This window comes from Macrobrachium nipponense, chromosome 4 (assembly GCF_015104395.2).
Source record: "Macrobrachium nipponense isolate FS-2020 chromosome 4, ASM1510439v2, whole genome shotgun sequence".
NCBI classification, from domain to species: Eukaryota; Metazoa; Arthropoda; class Malacostraca; order Decapoda; family Palaemonidae; genus Macrobrachium; species Macrobrachium nipponense.
In genome coordinates, this window is record NC_061100.1 from 110,057,879 (window position 1) to 110,072,662 (window position 14,784).

The 14,784-nt window shown below is 37.3% G+C and overlaps 1 long non-coding RNA gene across 1 annotated transcript in view; it reads right to left on the reverse strand.

Moving 5' to 3' along the window:
• Positions 1 to 12,407, reverse strand: part of LOC135211700 (uncharacterized) — a 43,774-nt gene extending 31,367 nt beyond the window's left edge. The window contains exon 1 of the long non-coding RNA XR_010313721.1: positions 12,097 to 12,407. This is a non-coding gene — a long non-coding RNA (uncharacterized LOC135211700). The remainder of the gene's footprint in view (positions 1 to 12,096) is intronic.
• Between the last annotated feature and the right edge of the window lie 2,377 nt (positions 12,408 to 14,784).

Consider the following 14,784-nt stretch of genomic DNA (forward strand, 5'->3'; position numbering starts at 1 on the left):
GTTTATGCCGCGCAATACGAACAGAGCTTCATCAAAGTATATGAATTTATATGCAAACTGCAGCCGAATGCCAAACTCGGCATTGATATCACCACTACACCACTATTTCGAAAATTAATGTTTGACAGATAACCAGTTCAGTCTCCTGAAAAAATGGAAAACAACCCACGCAACCAAGAACCGATACTATTGACAGTTATCCGAGCCTCAATTTTCCATGCACAAACAGCTGGTAGATAAGTGAGCGTATCCAAATATGCGCAGATTTTAGTATAATTACTTATACAATGGTTAGGAAAAGATGATGCAGAGGAGGAAACAAGAGAATGAAAGAGCAATTTATAGTGTCGTCAGCGATAACTATCCGGTTGTAAGCTTTTGGTATATAATGCCCGCTCATGGTACGGTCTCCCTACAGATTAAAAAACTGTTAGAGATATGGAGTAATTAAATTAACTTGCAGCTTCTTCTTGAGTTTAGTTTTGACTTGGCGACGTTAGCTAACAAAAGAAATCTGTCATGTAACACATTCAGCGAAATAACAATATGTGTAGTATATTAATATTCAAAGCCATCTTTCTGAAAAATACTAATTAGTTTGTATTATGTTATGTATCTAAGGAAGGTTTAAAATTCTGGTTATCATACGTACTTTGTGAAAGAGGTTGCTGCTAAGCCAGTTCTCGTTTATGCTTGCGACCAGCAATAGTGGATCAGTACATTTTAATTGCTTGCAACAGTGTTGATACAATGAATGCTTCAGGACACAATATTATATTGAGGGTGATAATCGCTGAACCACATTGATATTAAACACATAAAATTATATATACATATATATACATATATATATATATATGAATAACTATCACATCGAACCGTGATCCATTTATATATCAATTCAAGCTACAAATGTCCTTTAATATCTAAATTCACTTTACCTCCCAAATGATATATTTTCATATATGTACCGAAGGGGAATTTTTTAATTAAAAAATTCCCCTTCGGTACATATATGAAAATATATCATTTGGGAGGTAAAGTGAATTTAGATATTAAAGGACATTTGTAGCTTGAATTGATATATATATATATATATATATATATATATATATATATATATATATATATATATACACACACATATATATATAATATATAATATATATGTGTATGTATATATATATATATATATATATATATATATATATATATATATATATATATACAATCCCCTGTAACTTTTCATTGATAAGTCGTGTGTAACAATTAAAAGTTATGTATAGAAATTAAACTAAATATGTTGTGATTACCTTATAAAATAATAAAAAAATAAAAAAAATAAATAAATAGAAAAAATATTGTTTTCTATATAACTTTCTATGCATTGAATAACATTGCTTTGCATGACAGTTTGTATGTATTGCAGTGTGCACATGGATGTATTCACGAGTTAGACTGAACATACACGAGAATATTTTCTTTTACGTGCTGTGTGTAGGCGTCTCAATACATCGCTCACGCATCTGGTATATTCTAATATCAAACAGTGAGAAATTCGTTGAAATAAGGAATTGAGAGAGAAAATTTTCCACAATAATGGACGAACGGAATTCCAAAACGTATTTTGGATGTACGGAAATTTAAAACTACCGTGCAGATAACTGCAAAAGGGCCCAGCGACATTTATTTATCGCATGAAAGGAAACATCTTGCATTGCAAAATGACTATAGTCTTTCATCCATTTCCCCATCTCTCTCTCTCTCTCTCTCTCTCTCTCTCTCTCTCTCTCTCTCCCTGAGAACTTTTCGAAAATGCCAGATATTTATAAGGGATTTTACGAAGATTGGAAAGAGAGGGCGGAGGCTTCCTTTTTGCGACAATTGTAGTAAAATAAGACGATGTACGTAAAATCGATATATATATATATATATATATATATATATATATATATATATATATATATATATATATATATATATCGTTGGCTGAAGGCACTCTGGGAGATTGAATTCAAGATTTAGACATCCTCAGGTATTCAAAGCTGAATATGTGAAGGTGACTTTTCCGTATGTTCAGAAGCTGCTATGCAAAACGTCTAGTTTGATTACCATTTTTTTATCTAGAATTGAGGACTGACTATTAGAAATTTAAATGGAACAGGTTCATTAAATTCTTCAGTTTCTCCATGCATAAGGAGATACAATGAAGATAAAAATATGTAACAACATATTATAGATTAGAGCATATCTTCCACCAGATAACATGCATTATCAAACACAAACACACATAAATGGATCATTAAAAGGCTATGTACGGGGGGTGGGGGGATCATTACATCTCAAGAATAAATGGTCAGCTAAATTGCAAATCAACTCTTGCTGTGAAGAACACTACCATCTTATATCTGCCATTTTTTTTTTCAATTTTACAAGTCACCCCTTCCAAATCCTTCTCACAACAACCCCCCCCCCCCCCCTTTCCTATCGGGCTAAACTTTGACTTTAAGGACATCGGGAATGTCACTATTCATCTCGGCAATCTCTTAAACTAAGGATGAGGCACTAATATCTGTCGTTTTCGGTTGTTTTTTCTGTCATCCCCTTCCCATCCCTTCTCATCCGCCCCCACCCCTCATCCTATCAGGGCTGAACTTGGACTTAAATGGCTTCAGGAGTGTAATTCTTCTTCTCAGCAACCTCGAAAACTATGGATGAGGCACTAATATCTGTCGTTTTTAGTTATTTTTTAAAAAACATGTCACCCCTTCCTACCAGGGTTGAACATGGACTTCAAGAATATTAAGTATGTCACTGTTTATTTCGGTAACCTCAAAAACTATGGATTAAACACTATCTGTCGTTTTCGATTATTTTTACATTTCACCCCTTTCCCTACACCCCCCCTATCGGGGCTATGGCTTGATCACTATTTTGAAGTAATGCAATTAGCACCAATTGCTGATGTTTCAAACTTGAACCATATCGGCACAAAAATAAGAAAGTTACATTCTGGGGGTAGAAGAAATAACTTTTTAGGGGGGTGGGTGATTTTAAGGTAATTTAATTAGCCTATGTTCAAACCCTATGTTAGCTTAACCTCTCTGCCAAATTTCATACTGATCAGTTCACTGGTGTAGACGTTCACTTGGAACAAACAAACAAACAGAAGTGCTTTCCCATTTGGTGTAGACGTTTACTTGGAACAAACAAACAAACAAATGTGCTTTCCCATTTATATAATAATTTGCAAAATAAACTATTTTTTCAAGCAAGGTTTGAGCGCTATATTCTTGTAAAGAAGGTTAATAAAAACATAAAGAAGGCTGTGTACCAATTCAGAGATAAAGGAGGATCCACTTTTGCGAGAGAAACAATTTGACAATGACACATCTCGTGAGGAAGCTCCAGGACTCCTATCTCCTACGTCGCTCCCTTTGGGAGCTCTTTCCGCCATCTTATAAGACACTACTTAGGGCGCTGGGAGGCTACTTGATACAGTGCAGAGGGAAAAGGGACAGAAAGTATCTGAGAGAGAGAGAGAGAGAGAGAGAGAGAGGAGAGAGAGAGAGAGATGACGAGAGAGAGAGGAGAGAGAGAGAGAGAGAGAGTGAGAGAGAGAGAGAGAGCCGTCATACACTAACTCACCTGCGTAGTGATGGCAACACGTACTCAAATTCATCTGGATAGGGGCCTTTACCTTATGATGTGTTTTATTTATGTCATTACTTTCTCTCGTTTTCGTTTAATCAAAATTATAGACGCCTTCCATTAGTTTCGTAGTCTTTATAAATTGCCTGTATCAAGTCATCAAATTTCCTATCTTTTAATGCTTTCCTTTTCTTTCGTCAATTCAGCTGTCAACTTTGCGACTGTTTATAACGCATTCAGCATACGTGAAGTACCGGTCGAAATATTCCGATCATTATTTTCTGACGGGAAATTTTTAGGAAAAAAGCAAAAAACAGTATTGGGATATTGATCTCCTCTGTGTATCCAAAACATTTGCAGCTGACACAAAACGAAAAGGGTGCGCTTTTTATTACGATCCTCAAAAGACTCAACAAACGGTTTTTCTTATATAGAAAGCTTTCAAACCATTCCATCAGAATATCTAGTTCCAATTTGGAATATCTATAAGAAAGAAATGTTCCTTGAATCGAAGACAGTAAAAGAGTTATTTTCCAATGCTTCTACGTTCGCTCTCTTATGGAGTTCAAATTGGAGAACCGTTTGAAGTAAATGGTAAAATAAACAAAACTGTGCATACTGTTCATTGTATTTTCTTGGTGCTAGTCACCGTTAGGTCAGTGTGAAAATCCTTAAATTCTTCTTATTAAAAATACTTTTGTCACGCCTGTTTTGTCAACTTTTGAAGCACTGGTAGACCTCTCGGGTTTAGGTTTTATGAAATTTACCGTGGCAAGCCAAGCACCGGGCACTTGCGGGCATTCAGCGCTGAAGGCAGTGAAAACGGGGAATTCGAGAGGTTAGACAGCAAGATAAGAAGGTCTAGAAAAGGGAGAGTACCCCACTATTGCACTAAGAAGTAATAGTAAGAGAGGTTGGACAGTATATATGAAGGGTGGATTGTGTTGTGGTTACCTAATTGTTTAGTATTATGAGCGAGGGACTGTACAACAATTCACCATAACAAACCTAACTGTTAAGAGTTACACCAAACCGAAATCATACCGTGAAAATCACATAGGCATACACACACACATAAACAAATGGAATGGAATGGAATGGAATATAGAGTTAAGGCCAAAGGCCAAGCACAGGGACCTATTAGGTCATTCAGCGCTGGAATGGAAAATGAGAGTAGGCAGATCTGACAGCTTTAGCAAGAGGAAAACCTCGCAGTTGCACTGTGAAATAATTGTTAAGAGAGTGTGGAGAGCAAGATGGAAGAAAGCGAATATGACAGGAGGTACAGTGAAAGAAATGGAAGGGGTTGCAGCTAGGGGCCGAAGGGACGCTGCAAAGAACCTTGGAGTAATGCCTTTAGTGCACCCCGTGCGGTGCACTGACGGCACTATCGCCGTACAGGGGACATATGAATAAAGACAAAATTCACGAAGGAAAGTGAAACAATGGAGCATCGGTGTGAGGCCTTTCGACTTTTCGTCCTTTACTAAGTAAATTGACATATATATATATATATATATATATATATATATATATACATGTGTTTGTGTGTATTATGTGTATGTGCACTTGTCAAGTATTAACAGCTTCATACACCAACACATTTTTAGACCTATTGAAAAGACGCAAACAAAGTGAACCTACTCTTGTGCACCCTGTGATATTCAGTAGACATTTAGCAAACTCTCGTATTTAGGATATTAACGCATCTGTTTGAGTAACTCTCCCGCTCCTTTTATCCAGCACTTTTCCCATCTCCCCTTCCAACTTTATGCCAAAACTTCTGAATCAGAAACATTTTAAACTAGCTCACCCTACTTCATTTTTCCCGTATGATCAAATAGTCTGAAAGTGTTCTGTCCGTTTTTACGCGTCTGTTAATTTTTCATTACGACTTTTTCGTGTATCCGCACTTAAAGCCCTTTCAATCCATTTCGCCTCCTACACGAACAATTCACACCTACAGGTTTCAACGACGCTCCTGATTGGCTGTTGATAAGCCAATCACAGGACAGGAAACTTTCAGTCTCTCGGGAGAGCTCACATAGGCAGGATGTATGTTCCACCTCTCCTGAGGTATACTTCTTTCAAAATTATCCCTCAGGAGAGGTGGAATATACGTACATCCTGCCTATGTGAACTCTCTCGAGAAACTGAGTTTCCAGTCCTGGGATTGGCTAATCAACAGCCAATCAGGAGCGTTTCACTGTGCCCAACTCTCTAGTGTCTTCCTATCATGACTTACTTTCATTCTCATACCTTTCACGTCAGCAGCAATACTTAAGCATTCCTTATTTCATTTACAACATAATTTTTTTCCCGCATCTCTGAACAATTGCTAATTTATTAGCTATGTAGGCTCTTATCTACTGGACTAGCCACTCCCTAACCTACAAGTTCTACCGCGGACTACGCTTTCATTATGATAATGTTGAATCCGTACGACAAATAGCTTTGGAAACCATCCATTTTCCTTTCACCCATATTGCATTCTTTCGGATCTCACAATAAGCTGTAGGTTCCGTTGCTAGGTGACCAATTGGTTCCTAGCCCCGTAAAAATATCGAATCCTTCGGGCCAGCCTTAGGAGAGCTGTTAATCAGCTCAGTGGTCTGGTCAAACTAAGATATACTTAACTTATGCTAATTAATCTATGATGCTTCCTGTCACCTCTTATCAACATTAACAATATACAAAAAGAACAGATATTCCTCCACACAATTCCCCTGAAACCTTTTCCATTACGTTGACATGTCTTACATTTTTTACAACAATATTGATGTGTAATCATTCAAGACCCCATTGTTTGCTTTCTATTACTCACGATCCTAACTGCCATCCTTACAGCCTTAATCATCTCAAAAGCCAGAATTCCCAAATCTATACTAACCCCTCCCTCAACAAATACCAAAGTCCAAGTAGCTACAACTTCACTACTAGTAATCTCCTCGAAACCCAGAAACTGTACTTTTCTTAAGTATCCTGGATAACTTACATGAAGCACTAGTGTAGTAAAAGTGAAGTATATCTTAGTCTAACCAGACCACTGAGCTGATGAATAGCTCTCCTAGGGCGCAGAGGGTGGGGGTGGGGGTGGGGGGTGGGGGTGGGGGTGGGGGGTGGGGTGGGGGTGGGGGGCGTTCGAACTCCGGACTACCGATTATTTTTCATTCAATTACAAAAATCTTTTTACATTGTTATATGAATGTACATGTATTTATATTTATAAAATATAGCTTAAAACTAACAGAAGTTACTGAACCACCAAATATATACCAATAATAAATGTTTACAAAATGAACCTGCCGAATTGGTAGGCGAGCACGTAAACTACTCATTACACGAGGAACTACTAGTGCAGTGAACTGACATTCTTTCAAAATCTAAGTTTAGTTGTCAATTACTTGACTAGACCGATTTCTCTAAATATCAGGTCATTTACTTACAATTAACTGAAGGTAAGGTTAGGCCTTCGCACATTGCAATAAATAAACAAAATAAGTGGTTTGGGAAATGGAAAACTTAATGAAGTTCTTATAATCCTGATTAGACGCCACTGTATCAAAGTATGTATTTGTATGTTTTGAGAACTGAATAAAAATGGAAATGGACGAACACGATGAATGAATAGATTCACATCATTTCACCGAAACGTACCGAAGGTCGGCTGTAGTAAACGTCTTCATGAATACAAAAAAAAAAAAAAAAAAAAAAAAAAAAGTTCTATATGCACATGAAACCGTTTGACAGGGTACGTGTTTATAGTAGTGTGGCCGTGGGGCCGAATGTATAAATACGTATCGCCTATAATAAAGAAACAAAATCAGTCATTACCTGTGGGCTCCCTGCACAGTAAGACCGGTGAGAGAGAGAGATATATGTATAGAGAGAGAGAGAGAGAGAGAGAGAGAGAGAGAGAGAGAGAGTCCTAGAAACGACGCGGCTTCCCGACGTGCATCGGCCTAGATTTCCATCTCCGTCAGTATGAGATTACTGTATCCCCGGAGCGATATTGAAAAGTGAATGCGTGCAAAGAACACAATATCAGCCTTGTTCGAAAACCCTCTCCCTATGACCAAAGGGAAACTGCAACCTATAAGTGAGCACTCCCTCCCCCCAAAACCCCTCTTCGACCCATCAAAGAAATGGATTAATAGCAAAACTTTGGGCAAAGTTCTTTACTTTGAATGAAAAGGGAATATTCACCTCAAAACATCACAGACAGACAAACAAACAAACGGGCAGTTATATATACACATACGCATACATATGTGCATGTACACATGAACATTTGAGGTATTAACCAGTAGGCATAACATCTTGGCCAAAATCCAGGATAAACCCATACCATATTTGGCTTGTTATCTAAACGTCACCTATTTCGAGATGCCTGTACCAAACATGGCGGAAGCTCCTTGGGAAGCAGTGTTTAGTACTAAAAAGCCCCTCGGGGATCAACGTATTATATACACCCATTTCAATATCGAGGGGTCGACAAATGTTGCACCTTGGACTCCGAAGTTAATCCGTCCCAGAGGGTTGGTAGAAAAATGTGATTTGCTCGAAATGTGGAACAAATTTCCCCATAAGAAATAAAGAGAATCTGAATCATTCGTTCCAGTCCACCTTAAAAGTCCTTTTAATTTTTCTGTTATATTAGTATTAAAAATTTAAAGTAAGCGTGTAAAGTATTAAACAGTACGTCATACGCTGTGAAATTTTCGAAAAATTTAGTTTCCGCGTACAAGCAGAAAATTCTATTTACAGTGTGGTGAAAATGGCGCGAGGGTGGTCCTGATTGCGGGAAGAGGAAACTGAAATGGTCGCAGCAGGCTAAGGTTGGATAAGAAAATATCAATTTCATTCGCATTTTGCAAGGATAATCAAGAGAATTCGATAGTGTGTCTGTGTGTGTGTGGCTGATTGTATGTCTGTGTGCGTGTATATGAGAGAGAGAGAGAGAGAGAGAGAGAGAGAGAGAGAGAGAGAGAGAGTAATTATCAGTGTCCGGCAGACGTGAAAACCATCCCACACGTGCGTATGATTGTCGACGTGATCTTTCCACTAAGATCTGGCGTGCAAGAAGGAGGTTAATTACTTTTGGCAAACGGCAGAATTTAAAATTATAATCCAATAAACATGAAGATTTTCCAGAAAAATAAGTATTAAGTACAAAGGGCAAGTAAGAAAAGTAGAGATCAAACAACTTTTCAAGAGGAAGTCGTTTACACGAAACATACAAAAATTTTTAAGTAAAAAATCGCAAAAAGCAAGTGTCACTCGAGTGGTATTTTACCATAATAAAAAGGAGTGATTTGCGCTGATCGAGTAAGTGAAAGAAACAGGCGAAATGTAGTGAAAAGGAAAAACATCAGAGTCCAGTCCCGTCTCGGTTAGTGATACCCCCCCCCCCCCCCAACCACGGATCCCACCCAAAAACCAACCACCAACTCCTCCCTTCCTCTCTACCGTCTCCCCCTTCAGTCCTGAACACTACCTGACTCGATTTTACATTATTACTGTATTGCATTTGACTGCTTTTATAATTGTATCATCATGCTTAATTCATTGTGAAACTATCTTCTTTCATTTTTTGTGTAAATTGCACTACTTTTACCTATAAACAGAAATGTTTTTACTGTCTCCTCCTCTCTCCTCAACAGTTTAGTAAAAACACTCCCTCCCTCTCTCTTAAGTCAGCTGTGCGTCACCGAGGTGGCATCTGGTTTTGTTCATCTTTTATGTTAAACTGTAGTGAAAATGTTTTATTCTTTTATCGATTTTCTTGAACGTGGTTGTTATTAAACTGTTTATCATGCACTTTAAGCTCATCCCCGTAAAGTGAACAAAATAAAATTGTTAATACAGGTTTTCTCGTTTAACGCGGCAGGAATGCAAGTATGAACAGGACAATCGGTCGGGTCGAAGTACGAGTATTTGATCGACAAACGACACAAAACTTCTTCGAAAATTTCGGTCGAAAAACGGAATGTCCGATAAAAAGAAAAATTCGACAAACGAGGTACCACGTATATTAAAAACACGATATCCTCTTACCGCCGGCTACTTTTTTTAGCTTGAGTTTACCGTGGACTTTGACAAAGGTGGATACATTACGGTTTAATACCCCATATAATACATATATACACACATATACGTATATATGTTTTTACTTCTAACATAGGTAAACCTACGGTACGTAAACTACCCTCCCGTGCTAGCCTTCCTTTGATTTATGATGAGCCATTTTATAATGAACCACAAGGTCTTATTTCTAATTATGCACCTGTCATTAAACTGAATATCATTCCAACTAATCTTGTTCCAACTGGAAGTTTTTTTCAAATTTACAGATATGCATATTGAACTATACGTATTCCGTTATTTCTGAAGTACTGCTGCAAATTTTGCTTTTCAGATCTCAGGAGACCATTTTTGTTATTGCGTCTCTGACAATACTACGTCTTTATGGTTCCTAAATATATGGCTCTTCTGGCTTTCAAAGTTGGTGGCGTCTGCCCTAGATACATAGCCTGGAGACTTGCGTGGAATCGACACTGAGGTTATCAAATGCGCGAAATGACTGTCATATATGGCCGTCTGTTATCGAACTGGTGTCAAATTAAATAATCCTGGGTTTTCTAATAACCGAGATCATGCAACAAAAAATGCAAATATATCCAATACAAAAATTTTCAAGTTCTGGGCTAGGCACCGAACCACCAAATGTCAACAATATTAGAGTAATTATTATCTATAAAACAGGCAATTTAGACGCCCGGTCTTCTTCGGCACCTTTGTACTACCCTCTCGCTAGCCTAGCTGTGCTCCCATATTGTCATTCTCTTCCCTTCTCCCCTTCTGCCAGACTTTTTTTAAGTAGGCCTACAACGAGCTAACTATATCTCCAAAATCCTATGCATTGTATAATAGGTGCTTTTTTTAAGCTATCCTACCATGAGCTTACTATATCTGTAAATTCCTTTTCATAATAGAATCTTATGTAAGCCTACATTGAGCTATGTCTGGTTTAACAGACTTTTGATGTAGGCCTACAATGAGATAACTATATCTGCAAAATCCTTTTCATTGTATGGCAAACTTTTATGTAGCTCTATAACGAGTTGCTTGATTATACAATATACTTTTTAAAGTAGGCCTACAGTGAACTGCCTATAACTGCGGAATCCTCTTTATTGCATAATATTTTTTTATGCAGGGCTATCCTTTTCACTGTATAGGTTTTTTGTATATTCCTCCAGTGAGCTGACCATATTTGCGAAATCCTTTTAATTGTTTATTACTTTTTGATGTAGGCCTATAATGTGCAGACTAGGCATGTCTACATAATACTTTTGCTATGTTATACTTCTTGTATGTAAGCTTACAATGATTTAAGCATATCTGCAAAATTCTCTTCATTGTTCAATAGACTTTTTGATGTAGACCTATAATACTTTTTTTATGTAAGCCTAAAATGAACTAACTACATTGCAAAATCCTCATCATTGTATTACAGACTTTATGTATACATACAATGAACTATACCTGTAAAATGTTTCTTTGTATACTGGATTTTATTTTGAAGCAGGCTTACTAGCCTATGAGATAACTATACTCGTTTTTTTTTCCATCTGCCCACCCCCTGTGGTGTTTGCGTATGGTAACAGTGCGTCCCGGGCTTTAGATAGTTACATTCAGCTTACATTCAACAATAATAATATCCTACTCCGAGTATTAACGGTGTAATTCGCACACAGGAAATTATTAAAACACTTTTCACTTGCAAATGTACACTCAGATATCCTTTTATTTACCTAAAACTTACACATAGCGTAACTATCTAAAGCCCGAGACGCGGTGTTACCATATGCAAACACCACCGACGGGTGGACAGATGGAAAAAAACAGAGTATAGTACATCTGATTTTCAAAAATGCTTTACATTATATTTAATGAACAAACCCATTAACCTCTCTGTTCTGCTGACACCTTTCGTGATATAAAATCCAGGTTTTGATACGAACGAGATTTTCGATATTCTTCCACACCATTATTACTTAAAACAGACAAACAAGGCTTGAAGGTTTATCCACTAAACACAACAATGAAAAAAGAATATTAAGACTACAGCGTAATGAATAATGTCTTGCATACACTTCTGCACTTTTTAATAGTAAGCTACGTTAGTAGGTACTTTTATATAAAAAAAAAAACTCATCGCCCTTACAATTGCGCCATCATCACTATCATATGTATGACATTTATTCTTGCACGTAGGATAATTGTTATGTTACTATCATAATCAATATCATTACTCTTTTAGCAAACAAATATCTCACAAACTGTCACGTCTTTTTTTTGACTAGGCCTATTCCTCTCACTAAATATAAATTGATACGCCGCCTTATTTGAGGGCCAAAGTTTAAATTACGCTGTTCTTACCTTGAAGAACTCGTGCTTAATAACAATGTGGATGGCTAAACATGTCTCTGGAATAATATACGAGGGTTGGATTGAAGTGGATAATAGACGCATCAGCCATTTTGCAGCCACCAGAAACCGGAGGCGCCCTTCAGGTCACGGTTCTTGAACCCGTTTGTTCATTCTGCATTACAATTTGCTTTGTGTTTGGCACTACTGCCGCCTTCCATTGCTTTTACCTTAATTTTATCTTTTGCAATTGAGGTTGCATTCCAAAATGACGTACACTAGGTAGTCGGGAGGAGCAATGACAAAATGCTTCTTACCACACTGAGTGCACACTCAGTGCTCCATGGGTACTGGGAGATGCTGGGATAAGGGAGGATAGTAGGGGTCTGGTTACCGTTCTGGAGCCCATGTGATGGAAACGTGGAGGAGGGTTAGTTACCAAATTTGGATTGGTGACTCACGTCCTCCTTAATTGCCTAATTAGCCGATATTTCCGTGTCGTTTTATATCATGGACATACAGACATTCGCTGTCGAAAAGAAACATCATGATGTTATTTGAATGATGAAGGTCCAAACCGACGATAAATCAAACCTCTCTCAATAAACACATTTGGGTTTATAATAACAATAATAATAATTACCTCTAGTTATGATTAGGAACAAAGAAAAATGTTGCAATGTTATATATAGGAAAGAATATAGGATTTAGGCCCAAAGGCCTAGCGCTGGGACTTATGAGGTCATTCAACGCTGTATGGGAAATTGAAAATAGAAAGGTTTGAAAGGTGTAACAGGAGGAAAAGCTCGCAGCTGCACTATGAAATAATTGTTAGCAGAGGGTGAATACAAAGATGGAAGAAATAGGATATGAATGGAGGTACAGTAATAGGAATGAAATGGGTTGCAGGTAGGGGCCGAAGGGGAGCTGCAAAAAACCGAAAGTAATGCCTACGTCTACAGTGCACCGCGTGAGGTGCAGTAACGGCACTACCCTCCTACTGTGTGTACTACTACATGCATTTTTATCTGAGATTTGTAAAAAATAAATCATACCTCTTCAAGCAAAATAATTTGGTCGAACTACGAAATTACGCTGTAAAAATTATGCTATAATCTTTGAAGTGTTTTGTTAAGCAAAACATTAAAACACGCTGTAGAGAGTTTTCAAACAACTATTTACTTTAAAATTCTAGATTCAAATTGCTAGAACAAGTGTAAAACTGCTATATACCTTGTAAACGCCTAAATGATTTATACGGGTTTGGTCGGAATGATTGACATTTTAACGAAATACAATGCCCGGTCAAAATCTGTCATGTATGCCTATCCTGTCGTAGGACTACTTTTTTTTTTTTTTAACGTAAACTGCCCAGTTAACTCATGACATACATGCATGCTTCCTGCGTTTCCCAAACACAAAATACATACATAGCTATCCATTCCTAACTGCTGTGCACATCTGGGATGCTTTGTTCAATATTCTTATCACCAAGGGAAGTATTGCCCATTTCAGAATAAGTGAGTTTTATTAATTAACGTCGCAAGTTATGATGTCTGATGAGTTATCCTTGATTCCTATAAGTGTCCGCAGCTACCATTGGCGTATAGAAAACAGGTTGGAGAGAGCCAAGGCAACGGCGACTGAAAAATATTTGTTAAAATTAATGTTTTGCTGTTATTTTCTATAGGCACAATAAACGTATTATCAAGAAGTGGCTTCATATAAAGCACAGAATGGTTTGGAAGAAGATTAGTAAAAAAGATATAACGAATCACGCAGAAAGGTGGTAGATCTGCTCTTTGAAGGGAATCGTATGCAAATCACCCGGATTCCAACGGTTGGCACCGTGTGGTTTGGAACTGAGGAAGCTTTTCAAGTATTCAAAATTCAAATCTGGACGATCTTCTTTCCAGAATAAGTGGGGGGTATAAGTCCCTTATAAATCACCCGCACTCAGAAGATGAAGGAAAATTTATTATAATAAATGTGAGAAGATTGGAGCCAGTATTTTTTAAGATTCTCGATTTGTGCTTCTCAGACCGGTTGCGACTAGGGATATTTTTCAAGGGATCGGTTTCTTTTCACTCTTTCGCTTCTGGTGTTGGTCACTCTTCCTTTGTTGTGAGGATGCTGCCTTTAAACTTATGGCTGTATAATAAATTTTACTTATAGTATTCTAGCTCTGAGTTTTCTTGGATACTGGCAAAATACGACGTTTGTAAAAATAATTTTTTCTGTATTGGTGGTTAGTACTCCAAGTTTGTATACCAGAATTGCGTTCGACAGAGTATGCGTTTTAACGTTATTTTGTCTGAACATTTAATAAAACTATTTGAGAAAAAAGCTAAGTTTATGGACTCGTAGAAAAAAAACATTTTTAATGTAATATAAGCAACGAAACTAGCAAAAATGCTCTACCAAATCAGCGATGCAATTAGAGCTTGTAACAGAACTGACAGTTTTTGTTGAAGTAATGACTTTTAGTTGCGTTCACATGATTCGTCCTTGGGCCTACTTGGTTTGCTCTTCATTTGGAGTGAATAGGCTTATACAAATGTACATATAAAGCTTATTTCTATACATCCGAGGTTTCTTTGTTCATGCAATTCGCAGGTGTTTTTATAAGAGTTAATGAAGGTTGATTGGCATCTATCACCTAAGCCTAGAAAACAGGACGCCCACCCAATTCCCTGAGCT